Source organism: Panthera onca, chromosome E1 (genome assembly GCF_046562875.1).
Source record: "Panthera onca isolate mPanOnc1 chromosome E1, mPanOnc1 haplotype 2, whole genome shotgun sequence".
Taxonomy (NCBI): Eukaryota; Metazoa; Chordata; class Mammalia; order Carnivora; family Felidae; genus Panthera; species Panthera onca.
Window position 1 is genome coordinate 47523796 of NC_138352.1, and position 21798 is coordinate 47545593.

Here is a 21798-nt window from a genome sequence, read left to right on the forward strand (position 1 = left end):
CCACCACAAGGAATATGAACGTAACTGGTATGTGCAACTTCTAGATCACCCTCTTAAAAGAAAATTTCTTGCTTTCTTCTTTATCTCCTTCCTCTGTCTCATGAAGTGGAATGCGGATACGGTGTTGGTGCACCAGCTTTATTATATTAACAAAGACCACAGCTTCAAATAGAGGGTCTCAACTAGGGGTGACTCTCAGCATCCCTTGCCCCAGGAGACACTGAGAGTGCCTAGAGACACTTTTTGTCACATCTGGGGAGAGGATGCGACTGGCACCTAGTAAACAGAGACCAGGGATGCTGCTACACATCCTATAATGCATGAGAACACTTCCCAATGCCCGCCCTGCCTTCTCTTTCACAGTAGATCTATTCTGTGCATAAATAGCACCTTCTCATTTGGAGATGTTCTCTGCAGCCAGCTATCTCAGGCCTGGCTTGTCTTTCCCCTCATATTGAGGAGCTCTTAATATGCAGCACTAACATACAATTTTCAGCCTGACAGTGATGTGTATCATTGCCGTTAGAGAGACAGCATCAGCCCACGGCTTCCTTTTCACCTCCTGTAACTTATATGTGATCACAGGAAATGGGATGATTAATGTTGGCCAGGGTAGGATCCTCCCACTCAGTGGCTATGACCACTGGACTCCAAGGGCAACATGAAACCTGCAGAATCACAGAACTCTTTGCTGTTCTCATGATGCCAACCTGCATCACACAGCACAGTGCAGGGTCTATAAATGATTTTACATGAGTCAGTTCTCACAAGGGTTTAGGTAAGTTCAGATCCACACAAAGCCACATCTTTCATAATCCTTTTCCCACACAGCCCCATTCCCGTCTTTGACAACCCACCTCCTAAAATAGGCAGTGGAATATTATCCATAGCACACACAGAAAAAGCCAGTCTATAAATGTATGTCCATCCAATCAGGGGTTTCATCCGGTGATCTGATCTTCACTGGGGCTCTAGTATCTTGTGATATGTGACACCTTCCATTAGCAGTGGAAAAGTGCCCGATGGATAACTCACTCACTATCTGAGCTCCAAAATATCTCTCAGATCTTCATGGGCCCTTCTCAAGCCCCAAACACTAACATTACAAATATCTTAAGAGTCCAAATCAGAATGTTTAACTCAACCACAATAAGAATCAGCCAAATGCTCTAAAATAAAACAGGAGAGCAAGATGCCACAGAGTGGCAGCTTAAGCAAGCCAAATCTATAGTCTATGGGAACCAAAGGAGGAATGAATGCAAGAAAATTGTAAAGAATGCCTCTAGCATGTGTTGGGGGCTTCATAGGTGGGTGCTTGGAGAAGAGCATTAGGAACAAATGAAAATAGAAGATCCTCTGTGATTTAGGGGAACCTATACTGCAACAGAGTAAAAATACAGCCACAAGAATGTGTAATGTTAGGACTACTAATGGTGTCTAATTTTATGGCTTATAACAGGCTTTCACATTCTTTATCTCAATTCATCTTCACAACAACCCTATAAGGAAAGTACTCTTGTGATTCCCATCTTTAATAGAATAAGTGAGAAGATAAATACTATCTGTTGGTTAGTTACTGGGTATTGTTGGCATAACCCAGATTCAGCCACTCACACTGTCCAGGTCACTTGGAGAAGGAGAGTGTTCCACATGGCGTCTGCTTCTCCATACCACTCTCCACCTGGGTCTCAGCTGCCCTGTTCTCCGCTCATCACCTGGAAGTTCAAGAACTACTCCTTCTTTATATGATGCTCATAATTTTGTGGGTACAACAGGAAACAGGCAGAGATGACAGTAGTCCGTGTAGAGCAGGTTACCACTTCATGTCCTTTACTCTATATTCCATTACCACACAGCAGCATGGGACCTAGTAGGCTTTGCTGAAGGTTCAGGGAAATAGTAGTGCATCTTGCACCATTGTTAATGATTATATGTGAATATCAGGCATGGTTTTTCCTGAAAGTTCTTCATCACTCAGTTACTAAGAATTTCTCACTGGTTACCTTCCTCCACTATTTCAATGCTCTCAATGTACTGCCTGGCCTCTTCCTTTTTATTTTTTTTTTAATTTTTAAAAATTTTAATGTTTATTTATTTTCTGAGAAAGAGAAAGACAGAGTGCAAACAAGGGAGGGGCAGAGAGAGAGGGAGACACAGAATCCAAAGCAGGCTCCAGGCTCTGAGCTGTCGGCACAGAGCCCAATGTGGGGCTCAAACTCACAAACCACGAGATCATGACCTGAGCTGAAGTTGGACACTTAACTGACTGAGCCACCCAGGTGCCCCTGGCCTATTTCTTATGTTGTCTCTGTACTACACTGGGCACAACACACATGGATACCTGCAAAACCTACCCACCAGCCATTGCAAGTTACCGAGGCACAAAGAGTTCTCATGAGCATCACAGAGATGCAGAGTAGATGAGAAACCCCAGGAAGTAAAGTTAATAGAGAAAGTGAGTTGGAAGATCCAATGCTTGAAAAGTATCTAAGAGAAATAAGTGAATCCTGACACCATAGAAGGTGTCACTCTTTTTTCCCAACTTGGGTAAAAGTATTAAAGTAATTGAGTCAATGAGAAATGAGAAAGCTTCTTGGAGACAGATGATTCCCTGAAGCCCATGAACACAGCCAGAATCCACATGCAATGAAAAATCATCCTGTCATCTCTTCTTTTCAGGATGCATTTTCTTGTCATGGGCATGTTAGTACTGCTTTCTCAAGATTTTCTAAGACCCTTGGTAAGTAAAACTGTTGGGTATTATCTGTCAGATACCATTTTGGCAAATGAGAAAAAAATTTAATCAATACCTTGAAAAACACCTACTCTTCTTGCTTTTAAGGGAAGAAAAATATTATCATTAAGTGAGAGAGAGTCAATTTAATGACTCAGCAATAATGAGCCAGAATTTGAATTCAACTGTTTCATTCAAAATCCCATACTCCTTTCCCTGAATTATTGTTTCTTTATTATACACCATAAAACACTTTGTACCTACTCTGGCATCTGAGACATCTTCATGTTACTCGTGCAGAAACATAGCATGGGGCGCCTGTGTGGCTCAGTTAGGTAAGTGTCTAACTCTTGGTTTTGAGTTCTAGCCCATATTGGGCTCTGTGCTGACAATGCCCACCTCTCTCTCTCTCTCTCTCTCTCTCTCTCTCTCTCTCAAAAAGATAAGTAAACTTTTTAAAAATTAAAAAAAAAGAAATAACATGGTAAAAGACAGATTTCTTGAGCTAACTGCTATTAGGAGTTGGAAAAATATACTTGACTAGGTTAGGGCATATTCAAACCGTTAGAAATTCAATTTTAAAATTCTTATGATTTTGTGTTGACTGATATCTGGCAAAATGAAACCTTTTGTTCAAAGACTAAAAGTTTGTGTGTATGTGTGTGTGTGTGTGAGCATGTGCACATGCAACTTAAAGAACATCTCAGGCAATGGAACATTACTATCTGTTGCATACAGATAAATTTAAAGCACATAGAATCAATTTCTCTCTCAGTAGCAGCACAGGAAGCAGAATCAGAGCCCAAGCATCCTAAACAGCAGCTCTGCCCCCACCCTACTAGTTTTCTGGGAAGCCTGTTTGCCTTAGTGCTGACAAATCATTTTTTAATGTTGAATCATTAGGTTAAGTTCTCAAGTATATGTTGATAGACCCATGGTGAGTAATTAATAATTACTGTTAGTGTTGTAGTTTGTTGATTCATTTGCATCCACAAATGAAGTTGTTATCACCTCAATGCCAAGGCTGACAACATCTTTAACTGTGCCTTTCCAAGGCTAATTGTTTATTTTTAACAACTCCTTTAAAATGTAAATGACTATCATTTATTGAATATATATTATGTGGCCAGTACTGTGTTAAATACTTTATAAATTATCATTTTCCCATAACAACTTCATGAGTTAGCTAAGATTTGTCTCATTTTAATGATCAGAAGGTGCAAGCATAGGTCATACCTAGTAGGTAGCAGAGTTGGGAGACCTTCTACTAAACCATTATCTTGGTGAGTTGAGAATTTTAAGGATTACTGTATTTCAGGTAATTTAGGTTAAAAACAGAAAACCAATACAAATCCAAAGGCACATGCTTGTAATTTTCTGGGTGGCAGAAGAAGTAAATGTTTTAATAGACTTCAGCAATTACATATTCTTTTCCTTGTAGGGTCTTCATTTCAAATGACTGAATTAACATTCATGGAAAGTGTGTTATTCTTGCTGTATGAATGAATGTTTTGATTTAGTGGAAATGTTCTGGAAGACTATCCCTAGAGGTTACCCAAATGAATTACTGGGGTGAAATGTAAATACCCGGTATCTACTGAGGAACAAATCTCTTCCAAACAGGTGCATCTAATTTCTACCTGACCTCTCCACTTGGATGCCTAATTGGCATATCCACCTTAATTTGGCCAAGATGAAACACTTATTTCCCTCCAAAACTGATCCTCTCCCTTTCTTTCTCAGACATTAAATGCCACCACTTAGGTGCTCACTCTAGAAACTTGCAGATATCCTTAACTCCTCTCTTGCCCTCATGTTCCCATGTCTAACCAGTATGTCATGAAGGTCCTAACCTTAGAATTATATCAAAATTGTATATTTTTCTCCATCTTATTCTAACACAGTGCCATTCTTCTCATGAACTACGCAATAGTCACCTACCTGGTGTCTGTGCATTCCTTCTGGCCCTCATCCAGTCCATTTACCCTACAACAGCCAAGGGGATCTCATAAAAATGAAAATCAAAGCTTCTGGTTCAAAACAGAGGATTGAACATGTACTCAATGACCCTTCTATGGCCACTTTAAAACAAAAATTAGGAAAAAAGATCATTTGCTTTCATAAAAACAAACAGAGTTGGGGTAAAATCATCAGTAATAAGATGTTTCAATACATATCTGTAGACCCAAAGTAGATAGAGGAATACTGTTGGTGTAGCAGATTAGAAGAGAAAGCTGAGCATTGGCAGAATTCCATATGGACTCTCAACTCAGAAATACCTGCTATAATGGTAGTGACGTCATGGCCATAAAGAGAGTTATGAATATCTGAACACAGAAGTTAATTCCCCCAATCTCTTCTCTACTATGTCCACTAAGAAAATAGATTTTATCTGCCATGTGAGAGATGGTGGAAGAATAAAGTTTATTTCTACCTAAAAGATTTTGGATAAAATATAAAATATTGGCCAACCAGTGAGGGTGTGGTCCTTTTATTCTGGCATGTATGGGTCCCTCCATATAACAGTAGGATCCCTGCCTGCTAAGCTTAAAATAAAGCCTGTTGGTAAACAAGCTCCACTCCAAAATCCTAAATTAGCTTTTCTTTCACTTAATTCTTAAACATGAATGAAAAGTCCATGATCACTTGACAATTGTGAAAAGCTTCCAACATGAAAGAAAAATACCAAGGAAGTCAATACCAAAGATGGTCCTGAGGAAAACTTAATTCAGAAACTGAAGAGATAAAGAAAATTAGGTCTAAATTCTCAAAGACATACAAAACTAATTTCATCTATTAAATTAAGGCAGTATGTAGAGAAAAAAGATACAACAAAGAATGAGTTTTTGAAAATTGAATATATTATTAGAAGAAATAATAAAGAGAAAGAGAAGAGGATAAAAAAAATTAAGGAAATTTTACAGAATGTAGAACAAAAGGAGAGTTCTGCCACTTGACTAATAAGATTTCTAGGGAGAGAACAGGAGCAACAGAAGGAAAGAAATTATCAAGTAGATTGAAGAGATAAATGTTCAAAAGTTAAAGGATATGAATCTTCAAATTAAAAGGGTCCTCTGGTTATCTAGCTTAGAAAGTTAAAAAAGAAAACACCTTGTCATCATTATGAAATATCAAAACACCTTGTATTAAGAAAAAAAAAAGATGGTTCCAAATGTCTAGAAAAAGAAAAGAAAAAAAAAAGCTCCCAAAGAAAAATCCAACAGGAAAAAAAAAAAAAAAAAAAAAAAAAGAGGTTAGAGTGGGAGAGAGCCAAAGCATAAGAGACTGTTAAAAACTGAGAACAAACTGAGGGTTGATGGGGGGTGGGAGGGAGGGCAGGGTGGGTGATGGGTATTGAGGAGGGCACCTTTTGGGATGAGCACTGGGTGTTGTATGGAAACCAATTTGACAGTAAATTTCATATATTAAAAAAGAAAAAAAAGAAAAAAAAGAAAAATCCAACAGGTCATCTATGAAGGAGGAAGAGCCATGCTGGACTCAGACTTGTCCTCTGCAACATTGCAGGCCAGATTACTATGGGACGTGACGTGGTTCAATGTGTTAAGGGATTTCCAAGTCCAGCCAAACTACCAATCAAGTGTAAAGATGAAATAAAAGCAAGTCTCAGGACATTACTGCCAATGCATTTTTTCTTTCCATAGGAAGTTCCTTAAAGGTTTAAATGAAGAGAGAAGAAGAAATGATCCATAGACTAGTAATCTGACACAGAAGAGTAATGAAAAAAAAGTCACAAGATGACAGCTGCTCATCATGCTTAGTGAACAATCATTTCTGGGTTGAGCAGGAGTCCAGGAAGGATGGAACAAAGACTGGGAGACTTGAAGATTTGATGCAATCCTTGAGATAGAGGTCAAATTACTTTAGGGACACAATAAAGGCCCTGGGATGGTGAGAATTAGAAACACGATAAGGGAACATGGTTAGGGAAGCCAAAGTGATCATAGCACATTACATAGCACATTCACCTTCAGTGCATATTTAGAAAGTCACAACAATGAGAACACTAAAGATCAATTTTAGAATCAATCTGTGGACAAAGTATAGAAGGCTCATATGAGTATATGAGTATTACTCATTATACTCATTATATAGAAGGCTTTGGCTTTTTTTCTCTCTCTAGACAAATGTAAATTTAGAGGAGACAGAACCTACGATGTGGAAGTAGACTATAATAGAATGTAGAGGAGAATGGAAGGAAAGGGGTATTAACATTCTAATCTTATAGAATGAAGAGTTTAGAGAAAATATCTATATTTGACAGAACAGAAAAGTAAACATATTATTAAAACTTAAAAATTAACTATTAGAAGAACTTAAAAGAGTGGTTAACTATTTTAGAAATTGGGATGGCATTAGAGATAATATAAGTAAGTGGAGTCCTCATTTACCATAGCAAGAGTTTAAAAGATGAAGTCTAAATTTAATAACTCAAAAGTCAATATTATAAGCATATCATTTAAAGGTAGAGAAGTAACCATCATGAGAGCTAAAAACAAAAAACAGAAGAGATAAAAAGTGTTGGCCTTGAGAAATAGTATTAGGGCTGAGAAGAACAAGTCAGAGGATTGTAATTTTTCAATGGAAGCACTTCTTTATTTGGGGAAGAGATAAATCCAGTAATTCGAGGCAGAAAAGGTAGATTATTAATTCATTGATTTCAAGAAAAAACAGAAATGTGTGCCACAAATGAAATGAAACATGGATATGCTCCATAGGTAGTAAACAAACACTAGATGGGTTGTCCATTAGGAACAGAAACTGAAACAGGAAGACACAAGAGTCCCTAGTTAGCTGTAATTTAGAACCAGCTTGAAGAATTAGGTATAGAAAAAAAGGTATGCTGTATCAAGGTTATATGGCACATAGCCCCAGTGAGGAACTTAGAAGAGTTGGTGAAAAGGCCAAGGACAGCAAAGATGGCATGATGGAGGAAGGGGGTGGAGGAATGCCCTTAGATTCAGACCACAGCTTTACTCTTACCTCTCCCTCTTACTGTCTCTGTGACCTTGGACAGGCTACTTAACCTAATCTCTTTGACCTCAGTTTCTTCATCTCTAAAACAGTGATGACAACGCACATTTCACATTTCACAGGGGGTTATGAGGATTAAATGAGGTAAACAACATAGAGAACCCAATATAACTGCCCACAAATGGTACTTAAATGAATGTGCCTATTCCTTTCTTCTTGCCCCTTTTCATGAAAGATTTCTAGGTTATTTTTAAACAATAAACTAATAAAAATGTGTCCTGCAAACCAAGTAGATCCAAAATATGAATCAAAGTGAATACAAAAGACCTTTACCCAGGTAAAGTAAAGCAAGTTAAAGGGGGTGGGTGGGTGTTGTAAATCAGTTTAGGATGGTCTGAAGTCAAAGGAGTGAGCTTAAAACCAGATAAGGATCAGAGACCAGGGCCTACAGGGGTAGGACAACTGCTAGAAAGAAGCAAATAATGTCCTGAGGCCCCACACCTGGGAATAATACCAGGAACAACAGATTTCAGGAGGAAACTGGCACTCCTTCCAAACCGCATAGCAGAGTTAACCCAAACCTACCAAGGATAGTTCTGCTACAAAGCAGGGAAATGACTGAGAAGAGGAAGAGGGGGAGAGCTGGGAGTCATGGGATCTTTAAAATGTAAGGTCTTCACATGGACAGGCATCTGGATGCAGGACTAGGCAGAGAATCAGAAGTATCTGCGATGGCTACAAGAACCAAGGGGAGGCTGCATCAACAGGGATATACCATTGGGCCAAAAATGAATCAAAAAAGGATGCTCACAGAATGCACAGTGAGGGGTCTAGACCAGTGCACTCCCAAGGAACAGCGGGCGGGTGGGTGTGCTCATGAAAGTCATCAGACACGTTATAGGGGGAAAGGAGCTATGTATCACATTCACATCCAAATGTGGTATGAGAAAATGTATCACCTTGCTCCATTGTCATTATCATCACTACCCCAAATGAACTACAAATGGAAACAGCACCCTTGCGAGAGAATCAAGCTTCTGTTAGGGGCAGTCGCCATTGTAGAGGCTGAGGTTATAGGATCAATTTAAACCAAGGAATGAAGACAAAAAGAGCACCATGGGAAAGTTCAATTTATATCTCAATCAAATAATAGGAATAAGGGAAGGTTTTCTCAGTTTTCAAACGTTCCCTAGAAGATGGCAGAAGGAGAATGCACTTCAAGGGTGATGGAAGGGATAGGTCTCATGGTAGGTTGCTGGCTCACTAGGTATACTGTATTTTTCTGAGGGCAGGATTGGAATTCTGATCTCACTGGCATCAGGGGAGGTCTGGGCTATTTGGTTACATGGGTTCCAGCCAGGCTATAACAGTCTTTTTTAAATTTTTCTTATGAGATCAGGCTTCATATTCCTAAGGAAACCACTCTTGATCTCACAATCTGGATAAGTTTCTATCCCAGAAGAACATATGAGCCTCAAGGGAGGTCAGTCTCTGTATCAATAAAGGAAAGTGTTGAATTCTTTCTCCTCATGGGGCACTCAGAAGTCAACCACAGAAGGCTCCAAACTCCCAATGGTCTCTGCAGACACAAAACTGTTCTCCTTTACTGCGAGAAAAAGAGATAGCCATGTAGATTTTCCATAAAAGATAGAAGAGACAGAGGCCTATAATTACTCTTCCCTGAAGGTGGAATATTTTGATCGTTAAATTATGCTGTCTGGGATATTTTTAAATTTCTCAGTTAAAATGCTTTCTTAGTTAACTGTGCCATTCTGGAAGGACATAGAGGTGAGGTCACAAATAAAAAAGACAGACAAGTCTTCTTCTCTGGGATTCAACAGGCGTCATGAAGGAGTTGACTCTAGTACTAGGCGAGTATCCTGTTGCTAAGTAGGCCTTGGCCCCTTCATAATTAAGAAAGGGATATTATGCAGAGTTGATGATCCAGGAACGTGGCTGAGGCTAGAGCTGTATTTGTTTGTATTACTCAGTACACCAAACATGTCTTAGCTGGACCCATCCAAAAGAAGAAAAGAAACACAGAGAGACAGACAGACAGACAGACAGACACACACACACACACCCCACATATCCCTCTCAAGAGGCCACCCACAGGCAAAGATGAATTTCCAAGACCCAAACTAACTGCCCTGAAATTCAATTAAAATGCTCTTTCTTGCTAAAAACTTGGGATGTGTAAATTGGGCGTCACTATGCTTCCCAGAGTTGTTGAGAGAGCAGGATATCCCAAGGGCTAAGGGTGCTCAGCCAAGTCTGGAAAAGGTCCAGGCTGGACACTGAAATGAAAGCTATGTTATTCAAAAGTGGTTGCTTCTTAATCAAACCAGGATGCTCCCTAGAACACTGGAAATATCCCAAATCTTTGAGGTGCTGAGGAATTGAGATGTATAAAGGATGTCAAAGTGATAGAAAAAAATATATAGAAAAAAATAAAGGATATTGAAATTATTCATAAAATAATAATAAACAATAATTACTGACTTCAAATATTTAAAAGTCTTGTGGTAGCTGGATACTGAGTTATATGGCAGAGCAAGTCATGGCAGGATGTCCTGGACTCAGAAGACTAAGATTAAGAGATATCTTCAGCATTGGGCAAAAGTCAAGAGCCAAAATATAGGAGAACTTCCAAGAATTTGTTACTTGGAGCTCACAGGAATGTGAAACCAAAAATGAAATCCAAATGATGAGGTCAGTCCAAATTGCAAAAGATAGTCAGGGACTTAGTATATTTGTAGAGTGGCCATAAGTCCTAATTTTCCAGGGACAATCCCACTGTATACCTATTGTCCCAACTCAGTTTAGCACTTTTTTAGAGTTTTCACCCCTTTATTATTAATATTTGCATAAAAATAGGTTGGGATGGATTTGAAGAACTATACTTTTTACCTCGAGCTTCCGTGAGATTCTCATCTATTAATGTAACAGATTCATGGGCACCAAACATAGTTGTCAATTTAACCCATGATTATGCCTGAAAATATTAATAACCCATTTCTCTTTTCCCATTTTTTTGCTCCCCCAAAAGGAGATCCTAAGAAAAGTATTTGTATGAAAGTAGCTTATTTTATTTTTTTTTTAAATTTTTTTTTTTTTTTTTTTTAATTTATTTTTGGGACAGAGAGAGACATAGCATGAACGGGGGAGGGGCAGAGAGAGAAGGAGACACAGAATCGGAAACAGGCTCCAGGCTCCGAGCCATCAGCCCAGAGCCTGACGCGGGGCTCGAACTCACGGACCGCGAGATCGTGACCTGGCTGAAGTCGGACGCTTAACCGACTGCGCCACCCAGGCGCCCCAAAAGTAGCTTATTTTAAAGGTGAAGGAAAACCCAAGTAGAGAAGTAGGTACATGAAACAGGATTGGGAAAGGAGCAAATAAAGCTTGCAGAATCAAGCCATCTAGATCTAAGGTCAACTAAAGCTTGATAATCAAGCTGCACAAACCCTGGGAGCCAGCATAAAATGCTTGCCTCCTGGTTTCCCCACCTACAATATGAGATAGCTGAGATGTTTATACCCTGAGTTTGATCAGTAATTGGTTGAGGACTTCTCCCAAGGAGTATGAATTCCCTAGCATTTATGTGCTACACTCCAGACAGCGAACCAAGGTGTGGTGATTAAACACACACACACACACACACACACACACACACACACACACTTTCAGAAAAAGAAATGCAGGTAAATGCTGCTGTACACCAAAGTGACCAAGGCAAAGGGTTATGGATTGGGCACAATAGCATCTCATGAAGTTCTGCTTTTGCACTACTCATATCCAATTGGTATTCATCATGTTTTCCTTATACCACATATTCTAGATCCTCCTTATCCTGAACCAGAACTTCTGCTAGATTGTATGACTGGTAGTGTAACTGGAACTTCACCTCTGAAACAACTGAACTCCTGGTTACACCTTTGCCAGGTCATGTCTGTTGCAATACACAAGCATCCTCTGGACACGGAAGCACCAATGAGTGTGTCCCAGTGAATCCTTTGATTTCCAGATAATACTCTCTTTGACTCCTTCATGCAGCAACAACCAATATCCTCATGATATTCAGGGTCAGGTATCTCTGGCAGTATAGCAACTCATTATTTGTTGGTGCATTGGCATGAGGAACCCCAAACAACCGAGTAGGAGCTGTGAGTTTAGGATTAGTGAAATGCTTACTGTATCCCCTTGTAGAACCATTCATTCCCTGGAAACCAAATGTTTAGGCCAATAGAGTCTAAAATTGTGGGGTCAGGGAGCACAAAGTACCCAAGTGAGTCACTAGGAGGAATGCTAAAAGGGGTCACTCCTACTTTTACCCTTTGGTTTCCAGACTCATATCTAAAGGTTGCTCAGCACCACAAAATGACCATGGGTTGTGTGTATAGAGCACATCTTGAAGGACAACATCCCAACTCTGATGCCTGTAGGAGAAAATTTCAATACTTTCTCAGGCCACCAGTTTCTGAGTCATACAGCTTATGATAGGCTCGATGGTTGTCATGACCATATATGCCTTTGTGGGTCTCTTGACAAGTTTCTTATCAAAGTCAAAGTCAAAGTCAAATTTTGACTTGAGATAGTCAGACTAGAGTGGCCCTTGGCCCTGTTTGCTTGGACCCTATAAGCCGGGGATGTTGTTTTGTTTTGTTACAGTTTTAAAGAATTATAAAAAAAAAAAAACACAAAACAAAGAGGAACATGTGACAGAACTCATATGTGGCCCGAAGTTTAAAATATTTACTTTCTGGCTTTTTACAAAAAAACAAAACAAAACAAAACTTGGCCAACCCTTGAAATAAATCATTAATTGCCAATCTTGGCTTTAAAAAAAAAAAAAGACCAGAATAATACTAATTTCTACTAAATGAAATCTCATATGGAATTCCATCCAAATGTAAATTAAATAAGCAGAACTGCTCTGGTTGAAGGGGTGATAGATTTTAGTGAGTAATTTAGAACCCTCTTGCTCCAGCTTCCCTTCTCCTAATGCCTAAGTACCTTTTCAGAACCTTTGGGCACCACAGAATGTGGTTGAAACACTGAGTTTAGAAAGTCTCTAAACTCTTCCAGTGTTAATATTCTGATATTGTTTTTTCTATTGACCAATGCTGCTAAAGAACACTCTGGCCTCCCATGAGCTGAATTTTGTTCAATAATATAGTCCAGTAATTATTAACATGTCCCAAGGGCATGAACAACCACAGAGCTCCAACCGTCACAGAACTGTGAGCAAAGCAATTAGATCTTTGCCCTCTTCCCTCAAGAGTTTCTAACTTCCTGAAAATGTCAATTTCACCCCCTAAAATCAGCCTTCCTAAAGCTGAAACTACCCCCAGATGGGATCACTAACCCCTTGTCAGAGGCAGAGAGCTGTCCTACATGAAGCCTTGCATCGGGCTGGCCTTTTCAGTTTGGGAAGCATGCTTTTTAATATGAGAAATAAAGCTGTGCTCATACTTTTTCTGAAGAATCTCAAAACACAGAAAAATCAAGTCAAATGGGAAATTCTTCCTGGGATGTGTAACATTTCATTCCTTGCCAAAACCAGAGACAAAGATACATTCCCCAGTTCACTGGGGCCCTCCTCTTTCATTCTAAGGGGATTCATCGTGCAGCCACTGAGAGTCATACAAAGGCTTAGTTCAAGTGTCTTTCTGGCACATTGTTCATAGAATGTGCCTCTGAGGTAATGGCCTATATCTCAAAGCCATAATCTGCCCAATGAGCCAAAGCCTCTTCTTTCCTGGAATCCAGAAGGGAATGGGGTGGAACTGATCCTTCTTTCCCATGCTTATTCCAATCCTGTAGATTCTAATGCTCTCCCAAGATTTCCACAGATTCCCAAGGGATTTACATTTTCCTACTTACCTTTGGCTCTGACCTCCCGCATCTATTCAACTCTCATTCTTTACTCTGCCCTCCAGCACTGTCAAAAACAATAGAGCAATAACACTACAATTAGTGCAGCCAAACATGGATTTCTCTATTTCTCCTTTCAGTTCTATTGGTATCTGCTTTTTAAATGCATGTTGGAGTTCTACCTGTTGGGTGCATACATAATTATGGGTTTTGTGTTTTCTTGGAGAAAAGAAACATTAGGCATGAATGTAACCTTGTATCATACATACCTAACGTTTCTTTTTCTTCCTGATAATATTCCTTGCTCTGGATTCTACTTTGCATGTTTTTTTATTACTATAGTTATTCCTATTCTCTTTTGCTAGTATCAGTATGGTGTGTCTTTTCTAGCTCTATTTTCAAACTATTTATGTCTTTATACTTAATCTGGATTACCCGTCAACAGCATAGAGTTGCACATTGTTTCTTATCCATTCTGACAATCTCCATATTTTAACTGGTGTGCTTGGACCATTCAAATATGATATAAATATGGTTAAGACTAAATCTTCCATTTGTTAGCTCTTCTCAATTTAGTTCATCTATTTTGTTGTTGTTGTCTATTTTTATGGCTTCTCTTGGGTTAGTGAGTATTTTTTAATGATTCAATTGTATCTCCTCTCATTATTTATATGCTTTCACTCAAACTTACCATGGTTACTCTAGAGTTTTCAGTATACAACTTTAACCAGCCTACCTTCAAATCATATGTCACTTCAAACCATTCTGTATTCCCTTCTTTCATTCTTGCTCTACTGATGTCATAATATATCTTTTACGTTTGCTATAAACACATAATACATTGCTTCTATTTTGGCTTTAAATAGTTAACTTTGAGAGCAATTAAATATAAAAAGAAATCAATTTGATTTTATCTTCATTTCTTCTATTTTCAAGGCTCTTCACGTCTTTGTGTTGATCCAAGTTTCTGTCTTGTATCATATTTCTTCTGCCTCCGGAACAACTTCCTTAGTGTTTTTTGTGGTGTAAGTCTGCTGGCAATGAATTTCCCCAGTTTTTGTTTGTCTGGTTAAGTCTTTACTTCTATTTGAAGTCATGGTTCTGACAAGTAGTCTGTTATAAATCTTATCTTTTTTCATGTGTAATATAATGTGTGTTTTTCCTTTGGCTGTTTTCAAGATTTTCTCTTTCTCTCTGCGTTCAGGGATTGAATATATGAATGACTAAAAGTATGTGTTGGGGGGGGGGGGGCATGAGTGTGTGTGTGTGTGTGTGTGTGTGTGTGTGTGTGGTGGGTGGTATTTATTCTGCTTGGGTTTCTGAGCCTCTTGGATTTGGGGTTTGGTGTTTGCCATTAAGTTTGGAGTGTTACAATTAGAAATGCTGAGTCTGATGTTGCTATGTTCACTCTCAGCACACCACAGGCTTTATGGCTTCAAATTCTTGTAGTGATATCTTGTGTTTAGGGTGTGGGCCGGTTTGTGAAAGGATTTATCTCAATGTCTACTCTACCATCAGTTTGCGGTCTTCTTTTGTACCATGCCTCAGAGAACTCCACTCTAGGGTTCTTCTTCTATCCATCTCCCAGCAGTCCTTCATTATTACTTGTTACTGGGCACTTGTTAGCCTGGTAGCGGTGGGAGAGGGCTATTCTCTGCTTCTCTGATTAAGCCTCAGTTTTTTGGCAGGCATTACATCCCAGGGTCTCAAAGATGTGACCTTACTCTCCTTCTCCAGTTATAGCCTGGACCCCATACTACTGCTTTTCCTTTAAGTGTAGAAGTTTTTCCTTCTATTCTCTTCCCTCAGCTGCAGATTTTCATCAATGCCTTAAAGGCAATGACATTTGTTACCCTTCCTCCCACAGAGTTAGGTTTTTGCTTTGCAGTGAGAGAAGAGAGAAGGGTCTCAGTAGAGTTTTATGATCCTCCATCACAGGCTGCTCTTCTCTTCCCCCAAATTGGTACCTTAAGAGACTCTTCGATAGGACTCTCTCCAATCTTTCCTATGAGCACCCAATGGAGCTCATGGAGAAGAACCCTGAAGGAAATGCAGAATTCCAGTTTCTGTAGCCCTCCAGGTGCCTGGCAATCTCTCCTTGGGGTCCAGTTGCATCTTCCCTAGGTAAGCCAGTGCTAACATACCTCTACCACTGCTGACATAGGTCTTTCCTTACATTTTTGGGCCAGTTGGTTGTCCTGCAGCCTCAGTGTTCCTACAGTGTCAAGAAGGGGCAGGAAGTTGTCTGGCTTTTTTTTTTTTTATGCTAAGGTTGAGAATTATTCTCTTTTTAGTTCTCTAGATCCTCCAGTAAAAACATGAAGTACTTTTAACGCTTATCTATAAGTTAATTCTTTGAGGTATAAAATAGTACCTTATTTTATAATTAAGGAAATGGGTGCAGAATAGTCTGTGTCCCCAAGGTGACAAAGAAGCAGATGACACAGAGATGATAAAGGGACAGTCACAATTATCTCCTTCTTGGCAGAGACAAGTGTAGACAGTTAATGACGTAACCAATGAGATATCCCCAAACACCATCTTAAGGCACCACACAAGTCCCTAAAAAGCAGATACACACTGAAGAAATGGAGGTTGGATGGGAACTGAATTGACTTGATTTCTTTTTTTGTCAAGTGGTAGAATATATACTCTAACAAGAAAGTGAGTGATATAAAAATAGATAAATTATAGTTCTTACCAACTGATTCTCTCAACCAGGATTCTTACCTGTTAAACTTTTGCTTATTGCATTTCAACTATGTTTCAGGCATCTAGCTAAGTATATTACCTACATTATCCTACTTAATCCTCTCAACAAACCTATAAGATAAATCCTATTTTGAGAGGGGGGGGGAGAGAGAGAGAGAGAGAATGCATCCATGCCCACGTGAGCAGGGAAGGGACAGAGAGAGAGGGAGAGAGAGAATCCCAAGCAGGCTCCACACTGTCAGGGCAGAGCCCCACAAGGGGCTCAATCTCACCAACCACGAGATCATGACCTGAGCTGAAATCAAGAGTTGGATGCCCAACCCATTGACCCACCCAGACACCTCTAAGATAGATCCTATTACCACCTTTATTTCAAGGATGAAGAGATCATAGCTTGGTAAGGTTAAAAGAGTTACAATTTCACAGCTAGTAAATGACAGGGCTACAACTCAGCATAGGCCTTTATAAGCACAAAGTTCATACTCTTAACCAATGGAACTTAATAACTATACAGAGCCAGAGATGGGTATGCTTTTCTTTCTGAGGTCTAAAGTATAAAAATATGTTTCCTAAGACACTGTACTTCCTTCTATAACATTCTAAGTTCTCTGGTCTGCTTGAAAACAAAATCATCACTCCAAATAGTATCCTTTTAGATAAAATTATTGAGTTACAAAAAAAATGCCTTAGAGGTGTCTATAATACTCAATATTGTTGAATATCATAGCTAAATGGATTTTTAGATCATTCAGCTCAGAGGTTCTCTAGACCAGTAGAATCAGCATCATCTGAGAAATGGATAGAAATGGCAAGTCTCTGGCCTAATTCCAGACCTACTGAGTCATCAACTCTGGTAGTGGAAGCCATCAGTTTGGTTTTAATAAGCCTTCTAGCTGATTCTGATGTACAATAAAGTTTGAGAACTACTGTTCTAGCTCAGTGTTGTACTTAAAACATTTGAGATCTCCTGTGAATCTGTATGTAGCAAGGGATGAGCTTGGAAAGATTCATAAAAGCCAGAAGAAGTTAGAGGATTTGAGCTGTAACCTGTACATAAAGAGGAGAGGGAAGAATTTCAGCCAGGGAAAGGTATAATTTGATTGGCATTTTATTACTCATTCAATGCACTTATCCATTCATTCATCCACCAAATATTTATTGAGCACCTATAAAGTATAAGGCTCTGAGCTATGAACCTGAGATATCACTCTATCAACAGGGTTGGGTGAGCAAGTATAACAGCATCAGAAGGTAATAAGAAGGGTATTGTAATACATCAGTGGAAGAAAACAAGAGCCTGAAGGACATGGCAGTGTGGGAGTAGACTGACTAGGAGATAGTTGGACTATTACATGAGTTTCTCTAGAGCTTCCATTTGTATCCATTTTGGTATAAGAAGATGGACTAAGATTAAAATGACCCCTAGACTGCCAGTTTAGGCAAATGGATAGAGTAAAGTGATACCATTAGCTAGACTGGAACTATAGGAAGAGGAACACATGGGATGATGAGGTGACTAAATACTATATCATATTAGAGTTTCATCAACCCAACTGCAACGTAATGATCTCTCATGGGCTGCATAGTGACTTGAGTCATTAGTCCAGAATGTAACTAAATCTGTTGAAAATATTTTTAATGGCCATAAAAAATTACCTTTACATTGAACTGAAATACTGACGTTTTCTTTTCTTTTCTTTCTTTTTTTAAATTTATTTTATTTTATTTTTTTGAAACACTGACTCTTTGTAGCTTCTGCTCACTGGCCTCATTTTGATTAGCAATTCAGAATAAATCTAATTTGGAGAGTCCCTGTAGCTGAATTCCCAAAAAAATGTCTGTAAACAAGTGTTTATGTATCTAATCCTGTTGACTGTAACTCTCATTTGTCTTCATTTCTGAGGGTCTGCAATTTGGCAGTGATTCTTCACACCCTAATTTTCCCCGTTTCCATTAAATTCTTTCTGACAGCCTTCATGATTAGAAAGTGAACATTTATATGTATCAATAAAGCTTGCTGTTAAGGAATTCTAGAATTGTCTCTATTTGAAAAGTGAGTCATGACTCCCTTCTGTAGCCATTTTATAAACTTCTCTTTTTCTCAGACTTAAAATTAACAAGCAAACACACAAACACACACACAAAATCTTGTGCTTACCCTCACTGAAGGCTGTTTCATCATCTTTTGACTTCCTAACGTACATTTCTCTTAGGTTTTTATTCACACCCAGAGGTCTGTATCCAACTGACTCAAAAATATCATTACCACAATTTTTTTTTTCTTACAAAACAGCACAGTGCAGACCTCAAGGCACCAATTATCCTTCTATCCCTAACATCATTTTTACCGTACTGGTCCTCCCTGGGCTAGAGTAAAATCAACAGTTAAAGGTCTGCCCTTCACTTTCTCTGAGATCTATGGGTTGTTCTAAGTTTAAAGGCCAATTTTTGCTGTCTCATTGTTTTAGAGGCTACTGATAATATTCAATAAAGTACGCATCTGAAAACACCTTACTTCTGTTGCCTTTTCTTCTTTTTAAAACAAGCATTATTTTCTGATATTAACATGGAAACATACAAATAGGAGAAAATTTGCAAAATGGAGAAAAGCATAAAGATAAATGTCAGGATTGTCCATAACCCCACCACAAAGAGAAGCAACTACTATATTTTCTTACATTTCTTTCCTGAATTTCTTCAATGCATCTATTTTTACAGTTAAGAGCAGATACCTTTCTTTTTCCTGCTTTTTAGCTCTTTATGACTCTGTGTTTTTGCAGGTCACCTGAAATTCTTTTCCAACATTATTTTTAATAGCCAAAATAGGGGCGCCTGGGTGGCGCAGTCGGTTAAGCGTCCGACTTCAGCCAGGTCACGATCTCACGGTCCGTGAGTTCGAGCCCCGCGTCAGGCTCTGAGCCCCGCGTCAGGCGCTGGGCTGATGGCTCGGAGCCTGGAGCCTGTTTCCGATTCTGTGTCTCCCTCTCTCTCTCTGCCCCTCCCCCGTTCATGCTCTGTCTCTCTCTGTCCCAAAAATAAATAAAAATAAAAAAAAAAAAAAAACGTTGGAAAAAAATAATAGCCAAAATATAATCCATCATATGAATATGTCACACTCTAGCTTAATAATTCTTAAATTTTCAGTCATTTTGTTAGTTTCCAGTGTTTTGGCTATCATGAATAACCTGCAGCAAAAATCTTGGTACATGAAGCTTATCTACCTTTTGAATAGGAAAGTACAGATTTATACACATGGGATTTCCAATCTAAAGGACATAAACTTTGTATTTATTTTTGAAAGAGAGAGCGAGCGAGCATGCATGTGCAAGTGGGGTAGTGGCAGAGAGAAAGGGAGTAAGAGAGAGAGAATCCCAAACAGGCTCTGCACTATCACAAGGGGCCCAAACTCATGAAATATGAGATTATGACCTGAACTGTAACCAAGAGTCAGATGCTCAACCGACTGAGCCCCCCAGGAGCCCCAAAAGGAAATAAACTTTTTAAAGCCTACAGAAATTTCTGTCCCTTTTGTCTATACATTTTTACAAAGTTCAGATTGCACTACACGTTTTATGTTTTTAATTTATATTACATCGATACTTTTCTATTTTACTTACAAGTCCCCCAAGTGTTGGACATTTCCTATTCGATGACCTTTTTATGAAAATCCCCGTGCATAAATTTGGTCACATCTTTATTATTACTGTAAAATAAAAATAACAGCAGTAGAATCATTGAGAAAAGGGGTCTGAACTTATTACACATATTGCTGTCTTGCATTCTCCTTGTTTTATTTTTAGTTTTATGATCACTAAAGAAACCGAACATTTTTTTTCATGAATTTTTGGTGTATACTTTCTCTTTCTGAAATGACTTTTACTCCAATGAAAACATGGTTCCTTGTTGTCAGAACACATAAAACATACATATTATTTTTAACAACTATGTAGCTATGTAACCCTTTGCGTGGATATAATTGATTTAATCATGCTGCTACAGTTTGACATTTGTTTCTATCAAGTACTGCTGCAGTGAAATTGATACATAGACTTATGTATATACACACATACATATTTTTAACATTCCTGCTAATTAATGTTCCTAGAAGTGGGATTGCTTATCAAAAGCAATCAGAAGCCTTATGTGTTTGTAATTTTGATAGACAATTGGCAAGTTGTCCTCTAAAGGTGCAATGAAACGCACTCTGACTGAGAGTCCTTGAGAGTACCTGTTTCCCCACACACTCACTAGCACAGAATATTATAATGGTTTAAAAAATTCCCATTTAAATAATAATAAATCTAATAAAACTAGTCATAATTTCTACTTCTCTACTCACTGATTTTTTTTTCTCTTTTCCTGTGTCCACTGTCCTTTTACGTTTCTTCATCTGTTAGTGGCTTGATTATGATTTTTGCCTATTTTTTTAGCTTGCTATTAACATTGGTTTTTAAGAGCTCTCAAATACACACATGCAGTCCCCAGTCTGTTGCTTTTTTAAAAAATTGTCAGGGCACCTGGGTGGCTCAATCAGTTGAGCATCCAACTTCGGCTCAGGTCACGATCTCGAGGTTCATGGGTTCAAGCCCCACATTGGGCTCACTGCTGAGCCACAAATAAGACATTTGATGACTTATAAAATTTGTGATAGGATGGCCTTTAATGTATTGGGTAATAGTGGAATGCTAAACTAATCTTGACTCTAATTTAAGTATTTTTAAACCACACGACATCCAGCTGGTTGGCTCTTTCTCATGCTACTGTACCCATAAAGGTGTAAAAGTTTAAAACTGGAAAGGGTTAATTTTATTCCACTGATACCATTTACCCCCCTCCTCAGATGAGGAGACTGAGGGTCAGACTGGTAGAGCGATTCACTTAAGTTCACACAGTTTTCGTGTGATAGAACAAGACTAGTGATTTTATTGTCAGCTGGTCATTATCCATTCCAAGGACATCATCACTGCTCTACAATGAAGTGAGTAGATTTCTAAGGTCCCTTCCATTTTAAGATGTGGAAGGAGAAAGCCAACTGAAACTATTAGCTCAAGGCTTTATTAAAATCTTTAACACGAGAACAATTCAAGAGGACTGTTCTGTTCTCCAGAAAACAAGGGGCTTAAAGAGGTTATAGGGAGATCAGAGAAGGTCAAGGAATGTTCAGTTTTGTACCAAAACTTTTTCGCTGTGGAAACTGAGATTGTCTTAGTCTTGTTACAAGATGCAGGAATGGCAAGACTAGGGCTGCAATTTAGCCATCCTTGTTGGTCAATATGGGTTTAGCAAGGGAGTTACTAAGGTAGGGCTAAGATCTGGCTACAGTCAGTAGAAAATGTTCAGCCCTTAAGCACGTTTTACAATGACAAGAAGCACTCAGGACTGTAGTATATAGTCAGTGATTTTATTTTCTCTCTCCCCTGGTAAAATGCAAGTAGCCTGAGGGCAGGATGTATTCATTTCCTATGACTTCTGTGACAAATCAC